Raw genomic sequence first — 14,971 nt, 5'->3', positions numbered from 1 at the left:
TCAGTACAGATCAGACAACTTGCAAACACTGAACACTAAGTACAGGAAACAGAAGACAATTTTATAGCTCTATAGGTGATATTGCCTCACTAGCTTACATAGAAGTAACAAATACAAAAAATAGCACTGTGTAAAAAATTCCACTATTTTGCCAAAAAGGTCTTCTTGCTGTTTGTTGCAGGCTCTGCCCAGTCCAAAAAAGTCTCTCTAGTCATATTAACCTTCCCCACGGCTATTTCTTACTGCAGGGAGTAGATACCATTTCAAAGCCTTGATAATATCGCTAGTAATTTAACTTTTTCAGAAAGCCTCCTAAATATGCCTCATTTCCAGACCCATGTCCTCTGGTCTGCCTTGAAAATACCACTAAAAGGATATGCACTTTTGCATGCATTTTATTGAGTAATTTGGACTGCTACAAAAATAATCTGTGCAGTTCGTCCTGACGTCCGAAGCTGCAGGTGGAACAGGAGAAACAAAGGCAGCCGCAGGTGGCAAATTTCTCTTCCTCCGAAGACCAAATTCTACATGAATTGCACTGAACAGCTTCTGTGGCTGCAACCACAACTTCCCAAAGCAAATGCTGGCAACACTCTTCAAATGCTAAATATAGCTTTGAATAAAAACATTTTCCAAAAAGAAAATGTTGATAGAATTTCTGTCAATGCATCAGTTCTAATATTCACTCAAAAGAATGGAATCATCTTGTGCACTTAGGAAGTTCCTAATCTAGCCTAGCAAACATGCCTTGACTTAGCCATTCAAAGAAGAATAAGCTATTTTTGTTCACTCTCCATAATAGCATTTTCAACAGGACTTAAATATTATAGTCTTCTAGGCCAATTGATTGGTCAGATCAACAGTTCTACACATAATGTGGCTGGGTGCTAGAGAGTTTCTTCTCTGAATCTATCACATCCTGACTAACAAGGCAGGATCCCTGCAGGATTAGAGCTCACGAGCTCTCTCAATGGAACAGCCAGAGAACAGCGGCAGAGAACGCAAAGATCCTTCCCCTGAGACAGCAGACATCAGATTTGTCAGCAAACTCTGAAGCTGCTTTGAAGAACATGATGCTGGAGCAGTGTTTCTGCACCTTCACCATTTGGCATTGTGTTGTTACCTCTTTGTAGTCTCTCTTTTCACTGATTCTTTGCCCGTGGTTCACCCACTGCATACGTATACTAATTTCCACACCCGTAAGGTTCATGTGATTCCTTTAGCTTACATACTAAACTGATCATAAGGAACACATCAACCGCAGAAAATGGAGGTATCATACAAGGTGTTTTCCAGAAGAGGTGAGGTCTTTGTGGGAGACTGTCAACTGAAGTCCCTAACAAAAGTTTCCATTTATAATAACAGGGCTGCTGATCTAATTTGAAAAAAAAAAAAACACCCTAAGCTGATACAGCAACAACCAAAAAGCTGAGCCAAGATGGATTTAGGGTGCCAAGTTCTTGATCTCTGATTCTTCTGTTCAGTGCATCTAGTAATTTGGTGTCCTAATTACAGCTCTTTCTCTTTTTTTATGGGTTCTCTGCCTATTAAAAGGGAAAGGTGAGGCAAACAGTGGGAGGAGGGGGAAATGTAGTACCTACAAAGAACGAAAACTGCTTAGGTTCACTGGCATGATTAAGTCACTTCAGAACTCACTGGGAAATTAAAAAGGGCAAAAAAACACATTCAGTACAGGAATACATTTAGAGATCAACTGTACCATATGGTAAAAAAGAAATATAAATAAGTGATAATTGTCACTGAAACTGTCAGGCACCTATTTAATGGCTTTGCAAACTATAAGAGTATATAATCATACTATGATTCTTATTTTGTTTCCTTCCTGACTTCCACTATGAAACATGAAACTATGAAGTGACGGTACTTAGGGGAGTACACCAAGTGTGGTAAAACTACACATTAACCCAAATACAACAGCCTCACAGCACACTTGTGCCCTGCAGAGCGTTCCTCCTGTCCCCATCTGCCCAGAGCCAGTGCAGGCAACGGCTGGAAAAGCATCCCGGCAAAGTATCTTTACCCAAACAAAGCTGTGCTGAATGGCACCTGGAACATGCAAAACCAGGCAAGTTAAAACACACTGCTCCTCAGTTAAACGAGCTTTGAATCCTTTCTACTGTTTGCGTGGGCACCATCACCTCATAAAGTCATAGCAAAGGTTCTGGCTAAGGAAAGGGGAAAAAAAAAAAAAGAAAAAAAGGAAGAAAAAACAGGTTTATATTAAATAACTTTAAATGTGGTCTTCACTGGAAGACCCTCACATGACTTCCATTTACCACTTTGCCTTTTCAGTACAGTAAAGTAGCTGACAGAAGAGTGTGGGCCACCGTTCTGTCCCTGGCTGCTGCTGTGTAGCCAGAGACAGTAGGTGGGATTGATTTTTACCAGGCTATGCATTATGTAATCAAAATACAAATGTAGATTCTATTTTCCTTAAGTGAAAGGAGAGGTTTGGAGGAAAGGAAAAGGAAAAATTCAACTCCTTACAACTACATACAAAGGTGATTCATAGCCCATCCATAGGTTTGCATCCATCAATTTGGCTACAAAACCAGGATTCTGTCTAATTCTAGGGTTGACTAATTACAGTAGAACTGCATGCTGATGCATGTGGGAAAGAGAGCTTGAATGCAGAGCCAAGTATTGTCCAGCTGGTGCCAAACTCACTGCTCTGCCAGTCTTTAGTGTGAAGGCAGGATGCCCACGGCACTGCTAGCTGGGAAGAAGTGAGTGTGTTTGGTTTTAACACAGCCTGAGTGTGAGTGTGAACCCTTTGTGTTTTGTGGCAGCAACCGAACACCGTGTAGCTGCTGGACACAACCGCAGGAACTGCACCGAGCCCAGCCGCACACAGCTAACGGCAGGCAGGAGGTGCTGCTTGCACTCTAAATCCATCTGTATTCGCACATTTTAAAAAACAGACTAGCAAATTTCATCTTGACAGCTACTAGGACATGTGAAGAGCTTTTGCAATCTTGCTGTTAATCTCCTGAAAGTGTGACAATCACTGTTTTATTTAAAAACAGTGCAGGTAAGGATTCCACTTTTCTTACTTTTCTGACACATCCAGAATTGTTTGCAAGGAAAAAAGTCAGCTTATTCTAGGGAATACAATCAGCCTGCACTGGAACAAAAGTGTTTCTGCTGGAACATAACAGGTCTGCAGAGATCAGAACGAATGCAAAGAAACAGAACACCCTAAGGAATGAATGAAGTGCCTTTCTAGAAGTTACCAGACCATGCCAACAGACCCCTGCATAGACTGGGGTGAGATTTTTGATCACATTCCAAGGAGATGTGACCAGAACAGATGAGCAATGGAACCAATGCCATCACCCATTAGGCTGGCAGTGACACAGAGCTGCTACCTCATCTGCAGCCACTCACTTGGGTCAAACACCTTCCCAACCGAGGCCCGTATCACCAGAGCAGCCCGTTCACTCCCTGGCCACAAAAAAGGACCAAGCACTATCTATCGATTCGTTGCAATTATTTTTTTGCTTCAAAAAGGTTATCTTCCAACTATAGTCTAGGCCCAAATCTCCATGAAGTTAACTATTCACCTTATCTTACAGAATGAGCAGCCTGTAAATAGTGCTGCCAGATGTGGTGAAGAGGTAGGTTTAACTGTGAGTCTGATTTGCTGTTCTGCTGTTTCCTTAACTCTGTTTTTGACAGTTTTTCTAACAATTCCTAATACAGGCTTGTTCTCCAAGGGGAAAAACCTTAAAGTTGACTGAAACTTAACTCCAGGGTTTTTAGACACTGCTAGAAAAGGTATTCTGAATTCCCTATGCAAGAGTATTCTTAATAAAATATTATCCTGAACAGAAATCCACTGAGCCTTGAAATTCCTTGTAGCAGTTAGATATCAATGTCTGATATGGAAAGTGAGAACAACTTGGTCACATTTGATTGAAGACTAGATTCTTTGGGAAAATTGAGTTTAGCAGCTCAATTTAGAATTGTGGTCTCTTGCTACTGGCTTGAGCTTTCTGATATATAAGCCCTTTCTTCAAGCCCAAGCCCTTGGAGAAACAAGAATCTCAGTTTTCATTATTTTTAATGTACTCTTCCAATCTTCCTGGTTACAAAGGAGATTTTGAAAATGTATTCAAGCTAGCTCTTTAAATGGAAGGAAATAACCCAATACTATTAATTCTTTTTTTCTGGCATTTTAATCCCCTCTCTAGGGGCATTTGGCAAGAACGCACTGACTCCTGGGTTTCTGAGGTTGGCAGTACAGACTGAAATACACTCCTGTGGGAATACATGTAAGAAAGCTCAAGATGGATTTTCTAGTTCCTGGCAGCTTTTGAAGTAATTTGCAACAGTATTGGTCAAGCAAATCATTAGTTTTCTACAAAAGAAACTAGAGGAAAAGTCATAGTAAATGGCCTAGATACACATAATAGTGATGCAAGGAAAAGTCAGAGGCTCTGAACAAACTATGTCAACTGTTACATGCTGCAGTTTATCAGCCAAAACAGTTACGTACAGGGTTTTTTGTCGTCTTTGAATCTAAGAATAGTTTACAGACTCTTGACTCACCTTGCCATTGTGATTCCAGCTTCTTCCAGCCTGCAGGTGTCACAGCTGGCCCCTCGGCAGTGCCTGCAGCGGAGAAGGGCTGTGCCTCACAGCACTGAGCAGCCAGCATTTCTATTTGTTCCGTTGCTTGGGTTTGGTTTACTTCAACCTTTGAGGCAGTTAAATTGCTTGATCCTGTTGTACAGACAAGGTGTGAGTTTTAGCTAAGGATATATCTTTGACAGAAGACTGAGCTGAAGTAAATCAACGACCACTAAATTTGCACATTTAATTTTCCTTGCATCTCCTAGAAAAGCTAATTCCAGCTTCAAGAGAGTGCTTGGAAGCACTTGATACTACTGACTGTACATAACAGGACTAGGGCTGGGACTGCTGCACTCCCAAAGCCCCACAAGCACATCAGATGAGATGATGCAGTCAACTACAGAAGACAAGGAACCTTGAGGAGTCTGAGCATACAGGAGAGTAATAGAAAATGGAGATTCAGGAGACCTGGGTGTCTGGGATATCTCACTGACTGCCTTGTCTGACATCTTCCTATCACAGAAAAAAACCTACCTTCCTATTCTTGGCACATCTACACTATGGATGTCTACAGGTGACACTCTGGATGTCATATTTCCATTTACAAGGCTTTTTTTTTGTATTAACTCAGCAGTAAGAAACAGGTTTCTCTAGAATGACCTGTTTACATTTCTGCCCAGCTCTGTAAAAGGGAAGGTATCAGTTGTGTCTAGGAGCCTTTCCAAGTGTCTTGAAATTACCTGGAAACCTGGTCTAAGTGCTGTGTTGGGCCTGTGATAATCTTTCGTGTCACTTCCAATTTGATTCTTTTTAGAACTGGCTGTTGGAGTCTGCTCTGCCACAAGCTAAAGGTAAAACCACAGGATTCCCTTGTGTCTCTAGGTAATATACTGATTTATCTTCCAAATAGTCCTTGGCTTTGTTTGTTTTAACTAAACCTAAATAGCATTTGAGTGGCTGAAGAGCTGTGTAATGCAGATTTCCCCAGCAGTTTATTTTAAGCTTTTCAACCCTCTGAACTGTAACGTCTGCTAGTCTGGAGATCACACTCCTATTCTCAGTGTTCTGGCCTGCTATCTACCTTTAATTCTTACCAGCCATCTGAGCACATTGTAGGTCTCTCAGCTACAGCTGTTGATCTGCATTTAGTAAATAATGTCCCCTAAAACAATCAGAAAACCCATTACTTGGTCATATATCAGAGGATCCAGAGCAAGCGCATTTCATGCCTGTCTGCATCATATGAGACTGGAATACCAGGTCCATCAAAGCTGTTAATTTAAATTTTTCCTCTCTACTATTCAAGATTCATAGCCAGGTTAAATGCATTTTTGAAACACACACATGAGCACCAATGGGATGCAGGTGCTCTGCACTATTATATAGGCTTGAGTGACAGCTAGTAATCTGAATGCAACACTAAAAAGTACTTTGTGCTAATACAGTCTAAACCATATATGTAGACATGCTGCTTATCTGGCTACACAATGATATTCCAGCAAACAGAAGTAACTTGTTACTACTTAAAATGGAAATATGAGATACAGGTAATCACTCCGGTCACAGCCTCACCCAGACATCTGATGAGTAAGCTCCGACGGAAACCATACACTACATAAAGCAAAACTGTTTGCAGTTACAACTGTTCACAGATGTAAATTGTAACTTAGTGACACCTTTAATGTTTGAATACCTACAATTTTGTTGCTTTTTCTGTTAAAAAAGTGTACCTAATGCCAGAAGATTGTTTCCAGAATCACTTCATATCTGAAATCCTATATCCCACCTGCACCTATTTTCTGACTCTTTCCATAGTTATGATGCCCCAACAACAAGTACAATGGAAAGGGGCTATCAGGTTTGGGACAATCTGCACAAGCTACTGTCACCATCTCCCAGTGCTCTGCATTCTCCTTTAGCTTTTAAGCATTTTTCTTGTCCTTCAGATTGTCTATTTTCTGTTTTTCCTGCTAATATTCTCACAACAGAGTTCTTGATTCTTCTCAAGCCTAAAGGAATTAAGGGAATTGCCCTGTAAGTAAGTAACTGCTCGCTCCCGCAACACCTTTCACTGTCTGTTCTGTTATCCAGTTTGCAATATCCTATAAGCCCCAGTACCACGTGTTTTCTTTGCCAGCGTTTGGGCAGTGCCAGGGCCAGCTGCTGGCACGGGAACAGCCACGGTGTCTGACTTGGGAGAGGTCTGGGCTACCCTGACTATCCACTGTCAGCTGCAATAACCAATAATAGCAGAGAAACTTCACAGGATAGTCTAGTACAGATGAGACTCTTCAAGAGACACAGACGTCTCTAAAACGGAGAGCAGGTATTCAGGCAGGGTGTGAGAGCATCTAGGGAATACACAGGAATAAAAATCTTAATTGTATTTAAAGGATAACAGGCTTTTCAGTGTAGTAAAGTTATCTGATTTTTACAGTAATTAATATCAGCTTCAAAGAATATGCAATTTCAGCTTTAGAATTCTCAAATACAGCAGAAGGAACAAAGTTCAAATACATCCTAAAAACGTTGCCTTCTGCAACTGCTGACTGGAGACCTCACCATAAGGAATACCGTATAGGTTTTCTTTCAGAGAAAAATGCAATGCTGTTTTCTTGAAGTCTTGTGCTTTCACCCTGGGGAATCTGCAGGGCACTTTGTCTTGTAAGAAAGATATCTTGTCATTAATGACTCCTGACTGGTGGGTAATCCTGCAGCACAGTCCCTTGATGTGGCAGGACCGCGCACATGGGTGACTTGCAGCAAGATTACCCTGGCATGGTTGCTGGGTGGCAAATGTAGTGCCTAGAAAACATTTGATGCTGACAGCTACTGTAAACTGTTCTGTAGGGACCAGCTTTACCAGTGCGCTAAATCTGCTGCAATGAAGGTTTTTCTAAACTAGAGTTATTCAAAACAAAAACATCATAAAAATCAAATTTACACTGAACTTTTGACATACATAACTTAACCCGCATTTCTCAAAATAAAGATTTGTAATAGCAGAATGCTCTAAAAGCTGAGTCGACAAGAGAGCTAAGTCACTAGAGAAAAGGTCGTTCTGGCCCTTGCCCACAGATTATAGGCCTGGATCACAGCGACTAATGGCTCTGCCCTCCCTGAACTTTAGAAGCAGTTGGCACTACTCAAATATGCATCTTAGCTGATGAAATGAGAATGTAAAATAGCCAAGCACAAATGTACACTTCTTGTTCACCACGCGGGGTTAACACTTTGAATTCCTTTGTCATCAAACCCCCTCCCCCCATGCCGATTTGCATGTGTTAGTGTAATAACTACAGTCCAGCACCTCTCTCTCCCTAGACTGACACGTTGAACTCTGGCAGCCTTGCAGCTCGCTGGCATAAAGCAATTACTGCAGAGCAGAATCAGTTCAAATTACATCCAGCTGCAGATGGAAGTAAAAGGAAGAGAGAAGAGTTACAGATAGATTAAGCTGCAGGAATGTGAAGGAGAATGAAGACCTTTGCACAAACAGCAACAGAACAGCTTATGGCTCAGCTTCTAGTATAGTGAGTAATTGCTGGCATTCAGGAAATTATTCTGAAGATCTTAATTGCAACTAAAACAATTACTCGTAATCACACTACTGTATTTAATAGTTTTTTCTACTAAGACATAAAATACATATTTCATGTATTAAATGTTGCCTATGTTAAATGTTCTGCTTGTTCTGATGCAACACTCCTGTCCTGGGTTTCATAGGTTGTGGGTTGCTTTCCAGGATCCCAGAGGAGTGAATAACGTCCAGGTAAAATTTATCAGGAAAATTGCAGAAAAAAAGGGTGATCAGAGCTATCAAGGGACTAGAAGGAGCTGCCCGAATTGACTCGTCAATTTGAGTTTAGATTTCCAGTTAATTTCCACCTCCCCTGTTTGCATCACTCAAAAAACGCAGTTTGTGTCTAAATCACCTCTAGCTCCTCTACTAACATCGGGCTGTTGTAATAATTAAGTGCAATAGCAAATGTGTCTCATTAGATTTCTGTTCTTTGTAGGTATCAGCTGAATAGTGTTTTCTGTATTTTTGTAATGGCTGACACTTCCAGTTTGAACTGTTTACTGTGATTCAGCTTCAGGAATGCTCCTAAAATTCAAAGCAAAATAAGGCAAGTTGGCACAAATGCTGAGATAACAAGGGATTTCTTTTTCTCTTGGCTACAGCAGAGAAGGTTCAGCCTAGGCTTCATCTGGAGAGATGTTCCACTGCAAGGCAATCTGTCACAATAAATGCAATACACTGGGGTAAACTATGATTTGCATTAGTGCACTTACACTGTTTCAGGAACGCTTGCTGCAGAAAGCAGAACTATGGTGATAAAATGTAGTAAGGCTGTCAGGAAGTTACTAAACATTTGACTACCCAGTCTCAAAACAATATCACTCTAATCTGAATATCGAGATCTGTGTGAATGTAACTCAAGTACACCGTGGAGTATATGGACCAAATAGCATATACTACTCTGTATGCTGAAAAGGTAAAAAATGTCTTTTAAACGTGCAAATTAGCAATTAAACAGACCTTCCTTGGGTTTCCCCAGGTAACACGTTCCATATGCATCTCATAGACCAAAGAAAAAATATTGCACAAGTAGGGGAAGCAGTAAAAAAGGACAGAGCTAAAAACCTGATAGATGTTAAAAAATACCTTTTGCTTATTTGATCAAATACACTTATAGTGGTAAATTTGAGAGAGAAAAGCTTCAGCTCCAGTGTACAGTATGGGGTGTTTACCTGTATGCACCTGCAAAACTGCCCAAGGACTTATTATTAACAAGAGCCATAAATATACACTAGGACTACTTTACTATTGCATTTTTTAATACCTGGAAGAAAGCCGAAGATACTCAGTAAATTTTAAAGGTCTGTAGTCTAGAGGCCTTGGACTCTTCAGGGACAAATGTTAGGCCCAAATTACTGAGAAGCAAAACAAGAAAAAACTGTATTTTGATTTCTGGGTGGGCATAGGATCACATTTACTGGTTTAATTATCCTGATAAATCTGCCATGATGTTAATAATATCTAGTAAAATGAAGGTAATGTACTTTCTCTTTACATATCTGTTTACTATTCTATAGTGATTCGTGCAGCCAGCTCTTCCAGAAAGTAGCTTAATCACCCGGTTTATCAGGAAACATTTCTATGAAGAAATGGAAAATGAAAACCCCCACCTAATCACACACTGAATGGTTAGCAATGACACTTTAAAGACAATTTTTAAACGTTGGCCCCTGCTCCTCTGGAGTACCTGCAGGCTATGGAGGAGGCTAAGCTCTCGCTGATTTATTCATACCCATTTTTGCAGTCACCCAGTTTTATCCCAAGCAACTAGTGAGGCGATGATTGCAGGCTGCCCTACAAAAAAGAGGTTGCTTTGCCAAAGTAAAAGGGTATTCTGGGCCACACTACTGAAGACAAAAGGAAATAGGAGTGCACTAAATTCATCAAGAAGGGGAAAAGGCAGCTACATACAGGAACATAAGATATGTGGTCTTTTCCACACATGAGGGAAAGAACTAAAAAACTTTTTGGCTCTTCCTCCAGTCTTGGAACGGGGAATGGCTTTGTTGTGTATGTCTGTGGTAAAGTTAAATTGAAGGAAATGCTGAACAACTCTACCAAATGTGGTTTCCAAATATATATCAAGGAATCCATTTTTCAGCACAAAACAGATACCTGTAGTGCCAAGCAAACACTGTTCCTGCAAAGTGAAGTTTGTTACATCTTTCCACTAGGAAACCGTCACCTCTCCTGTCTACCACAGACAGTTCCTGCAGCTTAATTACAAAGCAACATTTGATTTTGCTAAAACCTGTACAGTGTCATGTTTAAAATAACACGTTTTAAAATAACTGTTGGCTTCAAAGAAATTACCTGGAAGGATGGGAAACTGTCTGTATACACCAAGATATCCAGTGAGCCTGCAATGGTGGCACTTTTGTCAGGCGTCTTTTCTCAGTAGCTCCATAAAGCTTCGCAAATAACTGCTGCAGAAACAAAATGCCTTATACCTTGCTCATCAGCCTTCAAATACAAAACCAGCCTCCAAAACATGGGACAAAGACGTTTCAACACAGCAAAAGACAAGAAATTTCTCTTTTTGCATATTTTGAAGCAGTAGAAGTGAATAGGAGATAGCTATGTTGCAGCAATATAAAGATGAGACTTTTCTGTGTCAGTATGACATGTCATCTATGTAATTACATATAAATCTGCTCTTTCATGACAAAAGACAAGGCATGCAAGCAGAAACACCTCTAGTCCCAAGTTAGGTTCTGTGCCAAAAAGGGCTTCAGCCTTCAGACGCCTGAAGCAAAGCTTCTGCTCAAATGGGTTTGAAACAATCTTTTCTTTTCCTGGCCCGGATTCACCATCTGTCAGCATGAAGTACCACTTGCAACACTAATCAGAGTAAGAGAATTCATCATCGCCATCGCTGCCATCACATAAGAACTACATTTTGAGGTGTTCTTTTAAATAGGTGAGTATTCCTGAAGGTGGAATTGAAGCTGAAGTGAATTGATTCTACTACTCAGATATACAGTGAGCACTAAAAGTGCTTTTACCTTTCATGAGTCATAGCAAAATGAAGGTAAGGTGCAGCATGGACACAGGAAGATATAATTACAAATGGATATTCAGAACTGCACAGGATAACCAATGATGTTACTTTGTAATGACTGCCGAACACTTCCAGATAAGATGACATGCTCATTCCCATGTTCTCTCCATGTGCAGAGCTGGATTAAAATTTCTCATCCCCTTATTTCAAGTGAAATAAGAAAATATATAACTTACCTGCCCAAGCTGCTGGAGAGATTCAGCTTGGTCCCCCTTTCTCTGTGATACGCGCTCTCCAGTGGGCCTGTAAGTAAAGGTGCAAGTTGTCACTTACATCAGTGACATTTAGTCCTTGACTCAAGATACTGGCATTTGCCCTCTTTAACAATCCCTCCATAGACTTGCAAAACAATTATTTCTAAGAAACAGTTAAAACACACATAAGAAAATGCTCTGTGTGGACCAGTCTGTTTTCTCAATATGTTTTCTAGGGTCTAAAGACGATTACTGAACACATTTTGCAGCAAGCAGAGCTACAAAACAACAGCAAATTGAACAAGAATTATAGGTGTAACATATATTTGTTGTATTTTCAAGTGGTAGTGGAGAAGGGTTTTATTTTACTAGTTGCCATTTCAGAACACAACATATGGCCATAAGTAAAGGAACGAATATTGCCAGTAAACATTCAAAATTCGAAGTTAAGAATATACGTAGAGGACTGTAACTGGGTGTAACCGACAGAAGGGAACTCCAAAAAGAGCTACATTTAAAATAGCCACACTAACTATCTGAAAGCTGTTGAAAGACAAGGAGACCATGATGTGAATTTGCAAGAATGGAAATAATTTATCCCTAGCAAAATAAAATACAGTCAAGTCTTAATCTGATAATGAATTTCTCTGACAGCAGTACAGTCCCTGAAGAGAAACCAAAGAATCTCTATAATTAGTAACTCTTATAATCAGCATTGCTGGAAACTACGCTAAGGGTCAGAGTAGCTCCAGCAGAGATCAGGATGATTGTGACAACAATTACAACCGAGCTCAGAATCCTTCTGCAGATCATTCCCAGTGAATTCAATAATGCTTTAAAATGTTGAGTGCTGTGTTATGAAAGCATCAAACCAAGAGAATCATAGAATCATCTAAGCTGGAAAAGACCCTTAAGATCATGGAGTCCAGTTGTAAACATAACACTGCCGAGTCCACCAAAGACAATATTATAAATGTCATTTATAAATTTCACGGGGGAAAAAAAAATCTTATTGATCAACTTATAAGTTTTTTATTGTAGGAAGAGAAAAGTACCTCCTGTACAAGCATGTTGCATGCTCACAGTTGTACATTACTTGTGCACAGCTAAGGAGCAACAGCAAATAAATGGGAGGAAACCCTCAGTTTTTCATCCCTCACACAGCTGAGGAGCATGTTACTCAATGGCTTTAACTGAAGCTGCCAGTTTGCGTCACAAGCTCCTGAGAATGTATAAAGTGGCTCTTTCTGCTCCCAAACTGCAGGGACCTTAGGTTACCAGAGCCTTTTCCCCACTATAGCCTTAGGCAGCAACTGGAGACAGGTGAATGTGGCAAAGTTAAGACAAGTTTTTAAGCAATTCTGAAGGATTAACAGCCCTGTACTTTCTCCACAGAACACTGGAAATTTCCCATGCTATAAGCCTGCTCAGATCCAGCAGTCCATTTGCAAAGAAACCAATGTGAATGAACCTGCTTTGTTCTCAGTGCAATTTACTATTAATAAATATAAGTTACAAAATCACTATAGAAAGTTTCTCAAAGGCAAAAAAAGATTTCAAACTATGCCAAAAGAGATTGCTGGTCTTCTCTTAAGGCTGTACTATTATTGGATGGCTTTTACCAGCCAGCTCTGTCATAATTGCATTCATACTTTTTGTACAAAAGGGCATGACCCTTCTCACTGAAGTGGATGAGGACGCTCACATACAGCAGAGTCTACATCCATGGTTACGTAAGTAAAACAGGCATCTCTGTAGAGATTTAAATATCTAAATGGGATTTAGATCTCTTATTATTATAAAGTATTAGCCCCAAGACTACGCCTGTATCTGCTCACTTGACAGAAAGGTAAGTTACTGCCATGGCTAATACTGTTTTGCCAGATGAACCAGACTATTAGTAACTAATTGTGAAAGTAACCCAGTGTCAGTGCTTGGTCTTCCACTTCCTCTCAAAAAGGGTTCTGAACTTTTAAATATGTGTTTACTGTCTCTTCTGTAGTGGCTGATGCATAAAGACAATAGAAACTGATGCTGTGCTACACTTGTTAGACCCTAAGCTTAAATAAAACATTAATCTTACACTAATCAATGACTTTTCTAAAACGTCCTTAGTTCGCTGTGGTAGCTCAGGTACTCCATGTCACCACGCATTTTTGATTAAGCAAAACTACAAGATGGTGTGCTTAGGGCAGCCTAATGCTGCAGGCTGGCTGGGTAGGATTTGGGAGCAGTCCAGTTACCTGTCACCTTGAGAAGGGCTCCTGAGACACCGAGATGTGTGGGTGCAGCTGTACAGCTTCCAGGCAGAAGACAGCTCGTGTCTGCACGGCTTCGAGAGCGAGAGGGGAGGGCAGGCACCTCTCTGGGTACTGGGCCTTATTTAGTTTTTCACGGACTGAGAATGGAAAGGGACAATGCACTTAGGATTGTCACATACTCATGGTGGACACTGGGCAAGAAAAAATTACTTTTACTCCTTAGAAAACTGTGCATTATATAAACCAGCACCTATATAATACAACAGGTGTTTGTGTAAGTCATAGTAACTTCTGAACTTGCTGGAGTTGTGGAGTTGCCTTCTCTGCAGATATTCAAAACCCACCTGGACACATTCCTGTGTGATCTGCTCTGGTGAACCTGCTTGAGCAAGTGGGTTGGACTGGATGAAGTCCAGAGGTCCCTTCCAACCCCAACCAGTCTGTGGTTCTGTGATCTTCTGTCAAAGTCCTTTTGCCAGAAACCTCTTAAGACTTTAGATGAGCCGCAAACAAGTTGGGATCTGTTTTGCCAGCAACTATACCATGTCAGAAGAGTTGCAATACTCATCTTTTCACTGTCTTCAGTAAGGCCCAACTTCAGTGGAGGGGTGAAGAAACCCGGTATTGGGCAAATTCCTAACACATTTATATTGCCACTGCACCACCACGGGATGAATTACAACATCAAATGAGATCATCCTAGGCCGGTTTGAGACAGACGAGCCCAGCGAGGCGAGGGAGGCCTGTGCTGTCTGCACCGTGGCCCGGTAGGCAGGCCCGGCCAGTCCCGTCAGTTCACCCGGCACCGGGCTGCTCCGGGGCGGCCGTGGCGGTAACCGCGCCCTCACCGTAATCCTGCACGGAGAGTCAAGAAGGGGCCTCTGCGAGGTCCAGACGGGAGCTGGGGATTTTCACCCCGCAGAGGGTGGCGAGAGCAGCACTGGGGCCGGGGCAGAACCGTCCGGCACCCTCAGTCCTCGAGCGGGGGGCTGCGGGGCTGCCCGCCTTCCCGCCCGGCCGCTGCGCCCTCACGGCCTCTGTTAGCGCCGCGCAAGACTGAGGCGGCCGAGAGCGGCGGCGGGAGCAGCGCGGTCCCTCAGGGGAGGGCTTTACCTCAGCTTTGCCCTCCTCAGGCCCTACAGCCCTGCTCCCCGACACCCGCCAACCCCTCGCGGGGCGGACGGCCGCCCACGGCCGCTGTCACGGGAGGGGAGCGGAGAGGAGAGGAGGGGAGCGCCCAGCCGGAGCTGCCGCCCCGCCCGTCAGCTGTCGCTGG

The 14,971-nt window shown here is 41.9% G+C and overlaps 1 long non-coding RNA gene across 1 annotated transcript; it reads right to left on the bottom strand.

Annotated features, from left to right (window-relative positions):
• Positions 1–4,578: 4,578 nt before the first annotated feature.
• On the bottom strand, positions 4,579–14,918 carry LOC139829163 (uncharacterized). Its single transcript, XR_011741519.1, has 5 exons — positions 14,040–14,918; positions 13,678–13,832; positions 11,417–11,483; positions 10,493–10,605; positions 4,579–4,746 (listed from the first exon to the last, which is right to left on the bottom strand). It is a non-coding gene; the product is annotated as an uncharacterized lncRNA (long non-coding RNA).
• Between the last annotated feature and the right edge of the window lie 53 nt (positions 14,919–14,971).

This window comes from Patagioenas fasciata, chromosome 15, assembly GCF_037038585.1.
Source record: "Patagioenas fasciata isolate bPatFas1 chromosome 15, bPatFas1.hap1, whole genome shotgun sequence".
In the NCBI taxonomy this organism is placed as follows: Eukaryota; Metazoa; Chordata; class Aves; order Columbiformes; family Columbidae; genus Patagioenas; species Patagioenas fasciata.
Note: the sequence above shows the minus strand (reverse complement) of the source record. Positions and strands in the feature narration are given on the sequence as shown.